Source organism: Schistocerca piceifrons, chromosome 2 (genome assembly GCF_021461385.2).
Source record: "Schistocerca piceifrons isolate TAMUIC-IGC-003096 chromosome 2, iqSchPice1.1, whole genome shotgun sequence".
In the NCBI taxonomy this organism is placed as follows: Eukaryota; Metazoa; Arthropoda; class Insecta; order Orthoptera; family Acrididae; genus Schistocerca; species Schistocerca piceifrons.
This window is the reverse complement of record NC_060139.1, coordinates 238,489,203-238,507,282: the sequence shown is the minus strand read 5'-3', so window position 1 is coordinate 238,507,282 and position 18,080 is coordinate 238,489,203. Positions and strand designations below refer to the sequence as shown.

Below are 18,080 nucleotides of genomic sequence, written 5' to 3'. Positions count from 1 at the left end.
AGAGAAGAGGAGTTTGTGGCACAACATGACTAGAAGAAGGGATCGGTTGGTAGGACATGTTCTGAGGCATCAAGGGATCACCAGTTTAGTATTGGAGGGCAGTGTGGAGGGTAAAAATCGCAGAGGGAGACAAAGAGATGAATACACTAAGCAGATTCAGATGGATGTAGGTTGCAGTAGTTACTGGGAGATGAAGAAGCTTGCACAGGGTAGAGTAGCATGGAGAGCTGCATCAAACCAGTCTCAGGACTGAAGACCACAACAACAACAACAGAGAGAATGACATGGATAAACTGTTAGACAAATTTGATTATGTAAAATACATGAGTAGTTTGGACTTGACCTCTGGATTCCACCAGATCCCACTTGAAATTAATTCTAGAAATATACAGTATTGTTGTATGGAGGTAAGTGTTTTCAATACTGTGTGTTGCCATTTGGGCTAAATGTATCTGTAGCTGAATTCATAAGAGCCCTGGATTCTGTCTTGGAAAGTGAAGTGAGTTGAAAATTAATTGTGTATGTTGATGGCATTCTGGTCACTGAAAAGACTTGGGAACAACATTTGAATCTGTTAAGAGTTGTGTTTTCAAAATTAGAATCAGGAGGTACGACTTTGAAAATAGTATGTTTGGTGTCGAAGAAGTTACAGTTTTAGGACATGTTATATCTGAGAAATGAATTGCACCTGATAAAGAGAAACGTGGTTTTATTACTAATTTTCCTACTCCTTGTAACAAAAAACAGCTTAAATCTTTTTTTGTGTTACCTGGATTTTATAGATAATTTTGTAGCAGCCAAGCTTTGAATGCTTCATGCTTGTGTGACCTCTTTAGCAGAATACTGTTTGTGAATGGAATCAGGAGTGTCAGGGTGCTTTTGGTGAGATCACAGGACAGTTGTGTTAAAGTCAGATGTTGTTCATATCAGATATGTCTCTTCCTTTTTGTATTATGATAGTAGTGATGTTGGTTTGGGTGCTCATTTATTTCAGGAGGTTGAAGTGGACAGAGATATTGAACATAGATCTCTTCCATTTGATAGTAGAGTATTGCAGAAACATGAAGAGACATACACTGTAACTGAGAAAGAACTTTTGGCTGTACATTGGCCGTTCTACAAGTTTAAAAATTATTTACTAGGACACAAAGTCATCATATTTATTGATCACAAAGAATTATGTTATCTTTAGATATGTAAGGTGTACCATAACAGAATTACTCATTGTGCCTTATTTTTACAGCAGTTCAGTTATGAAATGAGACATATTAAGGGCTCAGACAATATATGTTTCAAATGTTTCATATGTTTATTTATATGGTCATCCCAAGAGAGCCTTTGGCCTATTTTTAGTCCCAATAGTTTGAGACTGTGATTCTCTTCTTTCCCTGCTTTCAGATTAAAGTAAATTTCCTCCATTTTTGTGTTGTTTTTACATAACTAGTTAGCAATACACCACACCCTACATTTTTCAAAAAGTTCATTATTTTTGTTTACCACCTCTTTTTTACTCTCACCTGTGGAGATCATGATCATATCATCAGCATATAAGACACTTTTGCAGGCTATATAGTTTGAGAAGTCATTAACATAGACAATATAGAGGAATGGTCCAAGAATAGAGCCATGTGGAATTTATCTCTTAATTTTCATTAGTTCTAACCTTCCATTGTTCACATACGCTAACTGTCGCCTGTTATTTAGGTATGATTAAATGAAACTAAGTGGTTTGTCTGCAGTATCATAATATTCTAATTTTTTTAACAATTATCTCATGTGATACTGGATCAAATGCTTTGCTTAAGTCTATGAGTGTTGCACAGGTGGTTAGTTTCCTTTGAAAAGCATTCTTGATTTCAGTTATCTGGCTTTCAATAGCTTTTATGATTGACTGATTAGTTCTAAATCCAAATTGTTGTCATTAAGTAATTTGTTGCTCTCAAAATACATGTAAATCTGTGTGTGTGTGAACAGCTCTATGATTTTGGCCAATGTAGGGACAACTGATATTGGTCTATAGTTATCTGGTATTTCTCTGTCATCCTTTTGTATATGGGGAGAGTAATTGTAATTTTAAGGCAATCAGGGAAAGTGCCATCATGGAGGATTTTTTTTGCAAGATAAAGTAGAGGAGTTCTAATTTCCTCAATCATAGCCTTTATTAGAAAGTTACTGAATCCATAGTAGTCTTCTGCTCTAGATTTGTTCAGCTTGTTTACAGTCATTTATATCTGTAGCAGTTATTCTACTCCAGTTAAATCTTTTATCTGTTTTATTCTGTGATCGCAAAAGAAAAGCTTCCACATCAGTTAAATCGTCACTTTTTGGTACATGGGCATTTACTGAATTTATGAAGTGTTTGTTGAGAGTTTAACAATTAATTGGGTTACTGATTTCTTCCTTTCCCAAGTTTATCTCACTTTTAACTATGTTCCAGGCAGCTTTACATTTGTTTTTAGAATTTAAAATATGCTCTTCATTTGCTTTAATTTTTCCTGCTTTAATTTCAGATTTATATATTTTTCTTAAGTTTATATACATACTCTTGTTTTCTTGACTACCTTCAATTTTGTCCTTCAGCATGAGTAAAAAAATTCTGATTTTATTGAGGTGTGGAGTGTACCACTTTTTTGTATGTTGTGGTTTATGCATATTGCTAGGTTTATGTCTCTTTAGTAATAAGATGGCAATTACTGTCTAATGTATTTTTTATATTTGGTATGAATGCAGAAAAGCTTTCATTTATGTCATTGTCAATGGTTAGTACTCTAGCCCACTCTATTCTACTCAGTTCATTTCTCTTTATTTCAATGTGCTTTTCCTTGATAACTCTGTATGTAGTTAGCATGCTGGTATCATCAAGTGTCAGATTTCCAATTTTGAGCCATATGCCATCATGGTCAGATAGTCCTAATCTGATGGTATCCCACTCTGCTTGATTCCTTCACACATTGCTAATTATATTGTCAAGACATGCCTGCATTCCACATGGTTTTTGATTTAAGCAGTAGTAATTCAGTGATCTTAAGATATTTAGGATGTGTACCAACATTTTTCTCTTTACTCTTACATCTATATGAATGTCTCCTGTTAAAAATGTTTTATATTGCTTGTATTTTGCAGTCAGTACTATTAATTTAGAGAGTTTTTCTGCAAATATCTCCTCATCAGAAGCTGGTGCTCAGTAAACTGTTGCAGTAATAAGTTTCTAAGTGTGTATAACCAAGGCAGATGCTTCAAAAAGTCCTTCAATGGAGAGGATTGTGAGGTCTATAAATGAATATTTTAGATTCAAATTTTTGTTGATAAAAATGGATGGTCCACCATGGACATTGTTTGGTCTACAGTAGCTTGTTGCCAGTGAGTAGCCAAATGGTACAAATTAGCTTATTTCTGCACTTTTAATCCAATGTTCATTCACACAGATAATGCCACAGTTAATTTCCTCCAGCCAGTACTGTAGTTCACTGATTTTGTTTCTTAGGGATTGTACATTTATATGTAACAAAAGTAGTTCATTTTTGCTGCAAGGTGGTAGATTGCTTACATTGGGCTTAGTTTGATTATTTTAAGTGTGTTTTTTGTATTGTGTTCTGCAGCTCTTTGTTTTGACCAAATCTGAGACATTTCAGGCTTGGTTTCCCTGATCTGTTCTGAGTTTTGAGACATACGTTCTAAATCGCTGATACAAGATAATTTATTATTTACCATACTAAGTATTTTTTGGGCCAGCAGTGTCTTTCCTAATCCACTTAGGCCTTGATCATGTCTTGTGTGACAAGTTATTGAGCAGTTACAGTTGTCAGAGGATTGATGGTTACAATTGAGACATTCCTTAATATCTAAAAGCATTACATTTTTAAACTGTTTGCAAATTGTTCAAAATACTTGTTAACTTTGGTTATTTCTTTGTTTACACATGATGATTCAACTGAATTGAACTGATCAGGTATTTTAAATAACATAACATTTGTGTTTGTTAATTTGCCCAGTGTTGTCTGCACAGCTGTTGTTGCTGCTCCTATTTCATTATGGAATACATCATTGGAACACCTATAAGAACTGCAAAGTCACTCTTTGACAAATTTCTGCAATCTTCAGTGTTGGCGAGAATCTGGTTGAATCTTGCCCCAGGTTTCACTAGACCTTCAATTTTAATGTTTTTTTGAGTTGTTATGGTATTCGTTTTTTTAGACACCGCTCTTCCAAAACCATCAGAGTAGATTCTAATGTGTGTTGTTTTTTCTCCTGGTATTTCTTGACTCTGTGTAGTTGCTGATTCTTTGTCTAGGCTACAGAAAAAGAGTTTAAAATTATGTACTTGAGAGGAGTGAAAGAGGAAAAAGAGATGTTAAAAATTTGCGAAGACATCTGGAGTTATCAAAATCATGATCAAAATTGGAAATTGGTTAAGAGCATGTTGGGTAAGAAAGGAGAGGAAAAGACAGAATAATATTATAAGATACACAAGGGTCTTTTATTCAGGAGACATAAGACTGACTCAGAGGACTGAAAACTATGTTGGCCGGAACAATGTATTGAGACTTTGATTACTTATACATATCAGAGTTTTGGTCATTGTGGATCCACCAAATGCACACAAAAGATTCAGAAAAACATCTACTTTTATAACATAGGAAGGAGAGTCAAGAAGAAGATTGCCAGCTGTGACAGATGTCAAAGAGTGAAGATAAGTAACCAAACATGTAGAGGTCAAATGCAAAACATACTGCCTAATAGTAACCGAGATTTTATGTCTGTGGATATTTATGGATGTTTATCTAAGTCTGGGAATAGATTTTGCTATGTTTTTGTGGTGTTTGATTCATTTTCAAAGTTCATAAAGCTGTTTCCTATTAGGAAATATACCAATAAGCAAATCATCTCTAAGTTTTAAAACACATATTTTCAACAGGTGGGTATCCCTAAAACAATTTTATCTGGTAATGGTTCTCAGTTTACATCACAAGCTTGGAAAAATTTTGCTGATCACACAAAAATAAGGCATATTCTAACTTTGGTGTACCATCCTTCGAATAACCCTGCAGAAAGATACATGAGAGAGATTAGAAGACTGTTTGGAACTTATTGTAGTAAGTATCATGCCAGTTGGATAGACTATGTCAGTGATTTTGAGGACATTATGAACAGCTTACAACATTCTTCAACAAATTTTTCACCATCTGAAATCATGTTTAATTGCAGACCAGCTAACCTCATTTCTGAAAATGTTGAGATTACACAATGTATAATTCTGTCACCACAAGAGAGAAAGAATGTGTTAGGGAGATGATGAAAAGACAGGTGGTAGGAGAAAGCAGAGGCATGATGGTAAAGGAAGAGCTTTTAGTTTGAGGTAGGAGATCTCATGTTTTGTGAAAGCCAAAGAGAAATCTAAAGTTTTGCATCTAAGATAAATAAATTTTTCGATATTTATACTGGACCATTCAAAATTCTTGAAAATCCACATCCTAAAGCATACAGGCTTGTACACACTTAATCTAAGAAATTGGAAATTTGTCGTAAAGTCTTATGGAACCAAACTGCTGAGGTCAACAGTTCCTAAGCTTACGTACTACTTAATCTAACTTAAACTAACTTACACTAACGACAACACACACACCCATGCCCAAGGGAGGACTCGAACCTCCGACGGGGGGGCCACGTGGCCATGAAAAGGTGCCCTAGACTGCACGGCTATCCTGCACGGCAAAATCTAAGAAGTTGTTTGGATTACGCAGTATCACTGAACTGAAAGCATATAGACATGATCCATACGTATCTAATTTTTTGTTTGTTTGTTCCTTTTCCATTGTCATGAATTTAGTATGTAAGATGATGAGATTCCTAAAGTTCTGTCTTATCTATTGACTGAGTTAAAATCTGTGATACACTATATAATTATGTTCTGTAATAGATTTGTGCTTTACAATTTGATACATATATACCATGAGACTAAATGAGTAGATACTTTCACAATTTTGAAATGGGACACTGTTCATAATTTGTACTGTAAAAATAAGGAATAATATATCTGTGTGTATCAACTTGTTATTTCATTTTTTTAAAAAATTGCATTTAACTCTGTTCATTGAGTTTCATATGTGAACACTTTTTAATGACATCTGACATAAATCCCACATAACTGACTGAAAAATGGATAGGGAGAGCATATCTTGTGTGATGTGAAGAAGGTATTGAACAGCATATTTAGTACACTAAACAAGTTTCAGGATTTGATGTGAATATTAGATACTGAAGTGTGTGATGAGAACTCTAGGGAGGAAACTGAAAGATGTGGGTGGATCCACTCCCCACACTGCTGTATTGCTGTACCCTGTTGGACCAGTTGACTTACAAGAGATCGTAGGTGCTGGGTAATGTACTCAAGCATCTGTCTGCTACATCAGTGTTGTGACTGAGATTTGTAAATTGTAAGCTAAACTGTTGAAGACAGTGTCATTTCTCATAAATGTATGTTTTTTCAAGTAGGGGGATTGACTTCCCAATATATTATGTAACTTTAAATCAGTGTGTATTTTTTTATCAATTGTAAATGAGTCTTCTAGGTCTTTATGTATGTAGATTAGCTTGTATGGGCAGTTAGCAAATAGTGCGAAAGACCATTACTAGTATAGACAATATAACAAGATGTATACATATCTGCTTTCATACACTGATTTTGGTTCTCAAACTACTGGATTATGTCATCACTCACAGCTACTTATGAATCTGTTTACCTGTATTTATCCTGAGCACTACAATATTGTATCTGACTGGAATGTGATTTGTGGGCAAACTCATGCTTAATTTTGTTTTGGGTACCCCTGGTCATCGCAACTGTGTGTGTGTGTGTGTGTGTGTGTGTGTGTGTGTGTGTGTGTGTGTGTGTGTGTGTGTGTACTCAAGGAGAGTGTACAATTCTTGATCAAGGCTAGATGCTTCTTACAGTTACTCTTTGCATATGATTGAACATATTGATATGATTATGTATGTAGATATATGTAATATGTGATACATCAGATACATCTATACATCAATATTCTGTCTTATGACATCATATTGTACACCGATTCGCATATCTTAGCTTTGTTGTTTATACCAAAAATATTTTCTACCTTTTAAACAGGTTAATTTTATTTAGGTGTCACTAAAAGAATTACATACAATTTTGTATACAATGTATTATACTTCAGGCTAAAATATATAAAAAGAAATTACTTTATAACAATCGATACGTATTAACTCTATATGTACAGTTATTCTGGAGGAAAAATAGTCCCCCATTCGGATCTTCGGGCAGGGACTGCTCAGGAGGACGTTGTTATCAGGAGGAAGAAAACTGGCATTCTACAGATCGAAGCGTGGAATTTCAGATTCCTTAATTGGGCAGGTAGGTTAGATACTTTAAAAAGGGGAATGAATAGGTTAAAGTTTGATATAGTGGGAATTAGTGAAGTTTGGTGGCAGGAGGAACAAAGAAGGAAATATAAAAATGCAGTAAATGAAGCATGCAAAAAGGAATACAAACGCCTCAAAAATGAGATCAACAGGAAGTGCAAAATGGCTGAGCAGGGATGGCTAGAGGACAAATGTAAGCATGTAGATGCATATAACGCTAGGGATATGATAGATACTGCCTACAGTAAAATTAAAGAGACCTTTGGAGAAAAGAGAACCACTTGTATGAATATCAGAAGCTCAGATGGAAACCCAGTTGTAAGCAAAGAAGGGAAAGCAGAAAGCTGGGAGTATATACAGGGTCTATATAAGGGCGATGTACTTGAGGACAATATTATGGAAATTGAAGAGGATGTAGATGAAGATGAAATGGGAGATATGATACTGCATGAAGAGTTTCACAGAGCACTGAGAGACATTCCATTGAAACTACTGATAACATTGGGAGAGCCAGCCCTGACAAAACTCTACCATCTGGTGAGCAAGATGTATGAGACAGGCAAAATATTCAAGAAGAATATAATAATTCCAATCCCAAAGAAAGCAGGTGCTGACAGATGTGAAAATTACCGAACTATCAGTTTAATAAGTCACAGCCGCAAAATACTAACACGAATTCTTTACAGGTGAATGGAAAAACTGATAGACGCTGACCTTGAGGAAGATCAGTTTGGATTCCGTAGAAATGTTGGAACATGTGAGGCAGTACTGACCCTACGACTTACCTTAGAAGATAGATTAAGGAAAGGCAAACCTACTTTTTCAGCATTTGTAGACTTAGAGAAAGCTTTTGACAATGTTGACTGGAATATTCTCTTTCAAATTCTGAAGGTGGCAGGGGTAAAATACAGGGAGCAAAAGGGTATTTACAATTTGGACTGAAACCAGATGGCAGTTATGAGAGCCAAGGGGCACGAAAGGGAAGCAGTGGTTTGGAAGAGAGTGAGACAGGGTTGTAGCCTATCCCCAATGTTATTCAATATGTATATTGAGCAAGCAGTAAAGGAAACAAAAGAAAAATTTGGAGTAGGAACTAAAATCCATGGAGAAGAATTAAAAACTTTGAGGTTCCCTGATGACATTGTAATTCTGCCAGAGACACCAAAGGACCTGGAACAGCAGTTAAACTGAATGGACAGTGTCTTGAAAAGAGGATATAAGATGAACATCAACAAAAGCAAAACGAGGATAATGGAATGTAGTCGAATGATATCAAATGAAATTCAATGATGCTGATGGAATTAGATTAGGAAATGAGACACTTAAAGTAGTAAAAGAGTTTTACTATTTGGGGAGCAAAATAACTGATGATGGTCAACGTAGAGAGGATATAAAATGTAGACTGGCAATGGCAAGGAAAGCATTCATGAAGAAATTAAATTTGTTAACATTGAATATAGATTTAAGTGTCAGGAAGTCGTTTCTGAAAGTATTTGTATGGAGTGTAGCCATGTATGGAAGTGAAACGTGGACGATAAATAGTTTAGACAAGAAAAGAATAGAAGCTTTCGAAATGTGGTGCTACAGAGGAATGCTGAAAATTGGAAGGGTAGTTCACATAACTAATGAGGAGGTATTGAATAGAAATGGGGAGAAGAGAAATTTGTGGCACAACGTGACCAAAAGAAGGGATCAGTTGGTAGGACATGTTCTGAGGCATCAAGGGATCACCAATTTAGTACTGGAGGGCAGCGTGGAGGGTAAATATCATGGAGGGAGACCAAGAGATAAATACACTATGCAGATTCAAAAGGATGTAGGTTGTGTAGGCACTGGGAGATGAAGAAGCTGGCACAGGATATATTGGCATGGAGGGCTGCATCAGACCAGTCTCTGGACTGAAGACCACAACAACAACAACATGTACAGTTAAAATTACTTTTCCTTTAGAAACATTTTAAACTATGAAATATCTGCACACTTAAAATTCCTATTATTAATTATGCAATCTGATGCTAGTTATTAAATTTATTTATGGATTCATTTACAAAATAACAACATAACTTGGTCAAGACTCTTCTTTTGTCAAGAAAGTTTGTAAACTCTTTTTGTTTTGAAAACTCTTTGGAGTATTGTTAGTACCACAGTATGCCTCTGATGGAATCAGACATGTTTTTATGTTTGGCAATAACAATGTAAATTTCTGTTTTAGAGTGGAGATTGTAAAGACAATCTGACATACAAAAATGAGATGAAATAAAAAAGCTATAGAAACAGAATCATGCAGCAGGCTTACTTCATCAGTTATCATGTCATCTGGAACCCACAAAGTCAAAAATTTCAGCCTCAAAAATCTATCCCTAGATGTGATGAACTGCAGCCGACAATGAGTAAATGAAGATTAGTAATGAAAGGTTATTTGTAAATTTTACTCCTCTCAAAGAATATTAAAAGAAGTTAATTATTCTGAAGAGACTGAAAAAACACTGGTGATGTGTGGGAGGCTAAGATTAGAAATTGTTGCACAGTAGCGGAACTTCTTGAGTCCTGGTCTGGCACAAATTTTCAACTCTCACCATTGCATTGCCACAATGCCCTGTGCAGTTGGAAGTTATTATTTCCTCTGTACCCCTTTCCCATTCCTTTCACCCCAAAATAATTCTGTATATGTTGTTCCATCTGCTTCATCACGAGTGGTGTCTGGTCTGTCAGACATGTCTGACAGAACAGACACCGACTCATTTCTATAAAGTGGCACTGACCATAAAGAAAATAAAGGCCGTGAATTCCAGTTTAAAGAGGGAAAATGAGACTGCTAAATTAAATCTAAATGGCACCTCTATAGACTGTATCACAAACACAAAGTTTTTTGGAATAAATATTGATTATCAGTTGAAGTGGTAGAACACACAAAGATACTTACAAAATGTATGTTAAGCCCTTTACATCTTGTCATCAGTGTGTAACAGCAAGTGTCTTCTAGTTATGTAGTATTCACATGAACACTCAGTTCTTAGCTATGGAATTCTTTTCTGGGGAACAAGTGCAGAAGATATGAATACAGTTTTTGAACTCCAAAAAATGAGCATAAGGGTAATAACCAAAAATGTAAGTTAAGCTCATTGCAAAGATTGGCTCAAAAGACAGGAGATTTTAACTACACCATGTGGGCACATTTACCAACCAGTTGCACACATCAAAAATAACGTTGATAATTACTCCACAAACAGCTTAATCCATGACAATGGAGCAGGTTCTAGACTGAGCTTATATTTACCAAGAAGGAATAAACATAAACTCAAAATAGCATTTTCTACCAAGGAAGAAAACTATACAATAAATTGTCCAAGGAAATTAAGACTTCACTAAAATAGCCTGACTTACAAATGTAGCTATAAGGTACCTAACAGTAATACACTCTGTAGAGTGAACGATTACTTAGATAACACAGAGTAGGGATGTGGTAAAAACGAACAGTGGTAATAACAATAATAAAACACCTAGTACATAACATTTCACTCCTTTTCTTCTTCTCTGAAAATGTTACTCTCTCTATGCAGTGTATAATACTAACAGTTTATCATGTTTCTGAGCATGTCGTGTCCCTCATTACGAAGGGATGCTGACTCGGTGTTTTGTTTGAGTAAATGTGAACTTGCAGTGCACAAAATGGAAACCAAATTTCATTGCTCTGTTTCTGATGTCACCTGATAGTGTTTGTAGTGTTACATTATGAAACAATGTGTGTGTGTGTGTGTGTGTGTGTGTGTGTGTGTGTGTGTGTGTGTGTGTGTGGGCGCGCACGCTGAGCATGAGAAAATGAATGTACAGTGTAGCACTAGCTTTTCACATTATTAAATATGTTATTTGCAAAACAGTGTTGTACAGTGGGAATAGACTGAATGGAGCAGCACTGTTTTACGGAGACTGCCCAGTCTTCACCCCAGCCTTTCTGAATCAGGTTTTTCAAGGTTTCCCATAATTACTTCAGGCAAATGCTGAGATGGTTTCTACTTTAAATCCAGTTCGATCCTTGTGGAACTCAACACATAAGTATGTAAATGCTTGAAATATGAACTATGGTTTTGCCCTCAGCCAGGCACTTACCTGTGAATAGCAGAGTAATCATGCAGATGTAGATGTCGTTCTTAAAATATAATACCACAACGTGTTCCTTACCTTTGTAAAGGTGGTCTATGGACAAATAAAATGACTGCTACTACTACTACTACTACTACTACTACTATTAGTTTTAGATAGACCTGAACTTTGCTGATAGTAAAGTATGTAAAATTAGATAAATGCCTTGTCTGAATTATTAAATAAAAACAGCTGCTGAGCAGAATAATAATAAAATTTTATTGTCATTTGGCCATTATAGCAATAGACAATTGTGACAAAGCAAGCTGGGATAATTTTAATTCCCCTCTTGTTTTGTCCTCTGCCTCCTTAAAATTCATTTTGTTGCTTTTAACTGATTACCATTAGCATACATGGGTATAATCTGCATTTACATGTAAGAGAAAGATTGGCTCTTTGATTTAAAGAATATAACATCAGATCTAATTTTGTGCTTAGTTTTATGTATGTAACTGATTTTCTAATTTATTTTGACTATTACTAGTTAGTATCTTTCATTATAGGGTGAAACCAGTAATTGTTTCATAACTTAAATTCTATTGTTGACACATAAACAAATATCAATTCTGTACTAAATATAAACATTTGGAAGACAAACTATAGTAATCTTAAAGTATCGTTTGGCTATATTCGAAAACATGTTGGAAAAGCCAGCCCTTAATTAATTCTGAAGTAATTAACAGTTTTGTCAGAAGTATTGTTTGCATACTTATATTTGTTAATTTCATGATTTAAACAAATAATACAGATTAACTCTTGCAGTAGAAGAAACTGTTAAAAGGAACGAATCTTTTGATGTATTCAGTTAATTTAATGAGTTAAGTTTTAATTATAATTTCTGTAAATTTGACTTTAAACAATGTGTAGTTTCAGCACCTATTATTGTGATTATATATAAGGGCCCAATTTTGGTCACGAGACAGTCAGTCCACAGCCGAGTTTCAGCCGAGTAACCTGTGCTGGTTAGAACAACAATGCTTCAAATTAACTGTGGAATAAGTGTTAAACAATTAGGCCATGTGTAAAAACAGTAACAGTGTCTGCTCCATATGTATCTGATTATTCTTCAAAAACTTTGGACTTTTTGGTTGGGTTTTACTGCTCGTAGATGTTCAACAAGAAACTATTGTAGCAGTATGTGGGGTTTCACCTGCAAACTGTTAATGAGGCTTATGGAAAGTTTAAACAATAGTGCACTGACCATACACATATAACTGTGTATTATTGGGGGGTTTTGAACAGTGAAATTAAAGTACTGTGAAACACAACTGTGCAACTGTCAGCTACATCTTTTAGAGTAGTCAGTGTCAGAATCCAAAACCCATTTTTCAGCCTGTGTAGCAACGCAGTACATCGACACTGAGGACAATCAACAAACAAAGAAAATAAAAAGCAGGTGGAACCACCACACAATGACACACAAATTATGCACCTGAAAATTTAAAAGAAACAACAGAATTGGTATTAGTGTTACAATATTATATCACAGTTGAAATATTCATGTATGTCATAGAATGGGTGGGTAACTATCCAGTCAGACAGTATTAGTTTGCATGCTTGTATGGGTAATTCTTGAACAGACTGTGGAATCTTATTAAATAATTTGTGCGCCATGAATTCACAACTGTTCAGTGATTTTGACAGTCTGTGGTATGGGGTACAAATGCATTTGTCCCCTCTTGTACTGTAACAATGTACATTTTCTCTGTGCTTTGCTTCTGGTAACTTCTTTCTTGTGTAAATTAAAACATAATATCCATATAAGTTTATTAAATGATTTTTTGTTCACAAAACAATAGTTTACAGTGTGCCTTATAAGGAGAACCAGTCATTACCCTAATAGCTTTTTTCTGTAGTATTAAGATGTCATGCACACAACTAGAAATGCCCCATAAAATAATGCCATATGTAAGGAAGCTTTGGAAGAGAGAAAAATATTGTTCTAACATACTTTTCAGGTACACTATCCATAAGTCACCTTAACAGATAAATTACTCTTGACAACTTACCTCTAAGTGTACATGTTGAATCAAAGATAATTTATTGTCAAGATGTACCCCCCATAACTTAACATAACTAGGATCATCTGACACAAGTTTGTCTTTCAGACTAAAAACCATGTGCTGTGTTTTGTTGTCATTCAATAAGAAGCCATTTTGCTTTAAACCAGTGGGAAGATTCGTCCATTGTCTTTGCAACACAACTTTTTGAGCTGCTGAGATCATTACTACAATGAAGAAAGGTTGTATCATATGCATATAGAAAACTATTAACCTTTATAAATGATGGCAGATCACTGATCATTATTAGGAACAAAAATTGGCTCAATACTGATCCTTGGGGAAAACCTACCTTAACTCATTTTGTTCTCAAGATTTCCTTGCCAGCAGACAATTTGCCTACAGTTCTGTAGTTAAGATTTTAATAGTTTAAGGCTGTTACAATCAATGCCATAGAATTCAATTTTTTCCAAAGGTGGCGTGTGCTCTACACAGTTCAATACTTTACTTAGATTACAAAAACTGGCTTGAGGAAAGCTTTCATCCTCAAAGACTTGATGTATGTATCTGACTGCAGAGTCTATAGCATCAGTTGTTGCCAAATTTTTTTCTAAAACCATATTGTGATTCACTAATTATTCCTAGATTTTCAACATAAGCATATAATTATTGGTAAATTACACATTACAGTACTTTAGAAAAAATCTGGGTCTATAGACATTGGCCTGTAACTTGAAGGTGAGACAGTATCTCCATTTTTATATATTGAAACTACCCTAGACAATTTTAGCTCATCAGGAAAATATCCCTCCGTAATGCGCTTGTTTATACAATATGTTAAAGGATACACAATACAACCTACTACTTTCTTTAGTATATTACAATACATGTCATATGTATCTACACTGTCTGATTGTTTTAGCTGTCTTACAATTCTTAGGGCGAGACTAGGAGGGATCTCGGAGAAGGCAGACATGTCTGTATTAGCCAGTGGTTTAAAAGCATTTTTTGAAAGAATCTCTGATGAACTAAGATAAATGTATAAAGTAATCCAGAAGTGATTGCCATAATTATTAGTTTGGGTACATAAGCAACTGCCACAATTTGTTTTAGTATCCTGTATAGAAGCAGACAGCGTCAGTCTTTTCTACCTTTTAATGTATAACTTCATTTGTTTCACATTCCTGAAGGTTCTCCTTCATAATTGGATTTGCAAAAGATCATTTGTGGATGAATGAGTGAGTGCTAGTATGGGTTATCAATCCTCTGGTCCAAATAATCAGGTAGTTTATGTTTGGAAGTCAAGCAAGATGTGCCATTCATTTACTTTTTACTTAAAAACAACAGAAATAATATGAACTTTTCAGCAGCTGAAAAATACTATAATCTTTCTAAAATACTGTGTATTTTGTTCTTAAAAACAAAATTCTCCTTGTTTAAGAAAAAAAATAAATCAAAAAATGTGATACTAATAAATAAGAATGACACATCATAAAAACTGAATAATGAACAATAAAAACAATTTTTAAGTATGGTGCTTATACATACCTCCAGTGTCAAAGAGTCTCTCAATTGAACTTAAGTTGCTCCTTGAGCTGCAGCTACACAACTGTCTTAGAATGTTGCCTTGCCACTTAAAAGGCAGCATATCACGTCACACTTGAATCACACGTTGCTGTTGTGGTTTCATTTCCTGGACCTCTCATGTACACAGACTCAGATAAAATCTTCCAAGGCTACAATAAAGCAAGCAAGCTTTCCATGCACTGTATATGCAGATCATCTACCTTAAAAACTGCTGAGGAAAAAGTGAAATTTTACATACTAACAAACTGGTTTTTTTTGAAAATATTTACAGCACTTTTTAGTCTTTTTTCTCAGATACAGGAATCTGATATGCTACTGGAAACCAATATTTTCTTCTTGTGTAGTTATTGGTCATTTTTGCTGTCCATCTACTCTATGTATTAACTTTTCATTCATTTTTTCTGGATTTGTTTATTAGAAATAACCAATATTCTTTGATTTTGTCTACGTTCTTCTCGTTTTTTTTTAAGTTCTTGATATTTCATTTATTAGTGCTTTATTTGTGGCACCAAAGGCAAGAAATGTTTTAAAATTGGTATCTAAATAAACCAATGATAGTTTTCACCCAAATTCCACATATGATAGAGATGTAACAGAATTCTGTAATAGTCATCATATGAATCCCATTCTGTGTGTGACACAATAGGGTCAAATTAAGGTAACACATGCCACTGATGTGGCAGTCTCTAAAATTTTCAAAACTAGAACTCTCAATATCGAAAAAAAATTACTTGCCTACATAAAATGATATACTTTCAGGGGAAGAGTGGGAACAGCTGTATTTATTTATAAACTGATAAATAAACAAAGATGATTCCACTCTCCCCTACTATTGTTTATTTCATAAGGACAAATAATACCCTTTCCAATACTTAATGTTCTGTTTTGTAACTGTGAAGAAGAAGCAACATGCAGACTTTCTGGAATTCTCCAAAACCTAAATAAATGGAAAGATCTGTATGTGAAAGTATTGTATATGGATTTAATATGCCTCTAAATGATGGAAGTTGTAAACATGTAACTTATATGAATAGCAAATGCACTGATAACTGTGCAGAAAAACTGTTGTAGGTACAAGAATCTCACTTTTAATGATTGCTGAAATTCAGCTGTTCACAGAACAAAATTAATACATTATGTGTAATGTAGGTAATGGAAATAGGGCTTATGTAGACTTTCTGTTGATGGTTACATTGCAGAAGAGGTGAAAGAGAAACTATAATAAACCAGGCTACAAGCATTTATGTCTTTTTCAATATAGGCACTGTTCATGTTATTTTTAACATAGTATTCTCATATACAGTAGTTTACAAACGTCTTGTGTAAATCATTATACAGATGTACAACCAACAATTACAGCACTTATGCAAAATATTTTTCATGGAAACTGTATGAAGTTCATTCTCTGAGTAATGAAGTGACTGCTCTGTAACACATTATCCATAACTTAGATGGTCAGCACTGGAGGGGAAAAAAATTAACGGTGTAGGAACAATTAAGCATCTCTCATAACGTGATGTCTACAGTATGTAGAATGACCATGATACGGTGAGCCAGGTATGGAACTGTGAGTGTAGTGAGTGACGTTTGCCTGCATTGCTTCTTCATTGATAGTCCTCAGTGTCGACGTACTGCCTTGTTATACTGGCTGAAAAATGGGGGGTTGAAGTTCAACACTGACTACTGTAAATGATGTAGCCGACAGTTGCACATTTGCGTTTCAAAGTTCTTTACTTTCACTGTTCACAAGACCTCAGTATTGCATAGTTATATGGCCAGTTCACTATTGGTAACTTTTGATAAGCCTCATTAACAGTTTGTAGGCAAACATCAGCATACTGCTACAATAGTTTGCTCTTGAACATCTATGAGCAGTAAAAACCTAACCACACAATTCACAGTTCTTGCAGAATAATATGGTACTTGTGACAGTATTTCAAATAAATTGAACAGACACTGTCGTTGTTTTCACACACGTGTTACACTAAGTCCACTGTTACATTAATGCATTATTGTACTCTAACTGATACAGAAAATCGGCTGCGGACTGACTGTCTTAGGACCAAAAATCTGTCCTTAATATATACCCACAATAATCGGCAGTGAAATGCTACATTTGTTTGATGTTTAAGTTACAGAAATTACAATTAAAATGTACCTCATTCAATTAATTGAATACATGGGAAAATTCTTTCTTTTTAAAGTTTCTTCTACCACAAAGGTTAGGCTGACTTATTTGTTTAAATAATGAAATTAACAGATATAATTATACAAACAATGCTTTTCACAAATCTGGTAATTATTTTGGTATTAAATAAGGGTTGGCTTTGCTAACATGTTTTTGAATAGAGCCAAATAAATAATTAAAATTTCCTAGTAGTTCTTCTTCCAAATGATTATAATAAGTATAGAACTTATATTTGTTTATAAGTCAACAATAGAATCAAAGTCATGAAAAAATTACTGATTTCACTCTTTAACAAAATATATTAACTAGGAATAGTCAAATAAATTAGGAAATTAATTACATACACAAAACTAAGCATCAAGAAAAATATTACATAAGAAATCTTATCAAAAACTACAGTATATATGTTTTTGAAATTCCTACTTACATTAACTGGCCATATGGATATCCCCCTACAAAATATTTACATGTGGAAGATACCAAGGTGACTCATGTTACATTTTGAAATCACTGTTTTATTATGTTGACTTGGTATCAATCAATAAACCCACATTTTCCTTTGTGAATCATCATTATAAACCAGGTTATTCAGGCAAAGATCTTGAAATGTTATTTAAGCAGGGAAGAGCATTAAAGTTAAAGAACAAGAATGTAATTTATGTTGTGACTCATGTTACAAATTTGGGACATCTTTTTCCTTATGTGCATTTTAGATCAAAATTGTCCTCAAACTATTGGGAGTATGGATCTGGTTTTTATCACAG

General features: G+C 34.5%; 1 protein-coding gene across 1 annotated transcript in view; it reads right to left on the bottom strand.

Annotated features, from left to right (window-relative positions):
- Window positions 1-15,222, bottom strand: part of LOC124777887 (adhesion G-protein coupled receptor G6-like) — a 206,878-nt gene extending 191,656 nt beyond the window's left edge. Inside the window, exon 1 of the mRNA XM_047253432.1 lies at window positions 15,090-15,222. The gene's annotated coding sequence lies outside the window, so the exon portion shown is untranslated. The remainder of the gene's footprint in view (window positions 1-15,089) is intronic.
- Between the last annotated feature and the right edge of the window lie 2,858 nt (window positions 15,223-18,080).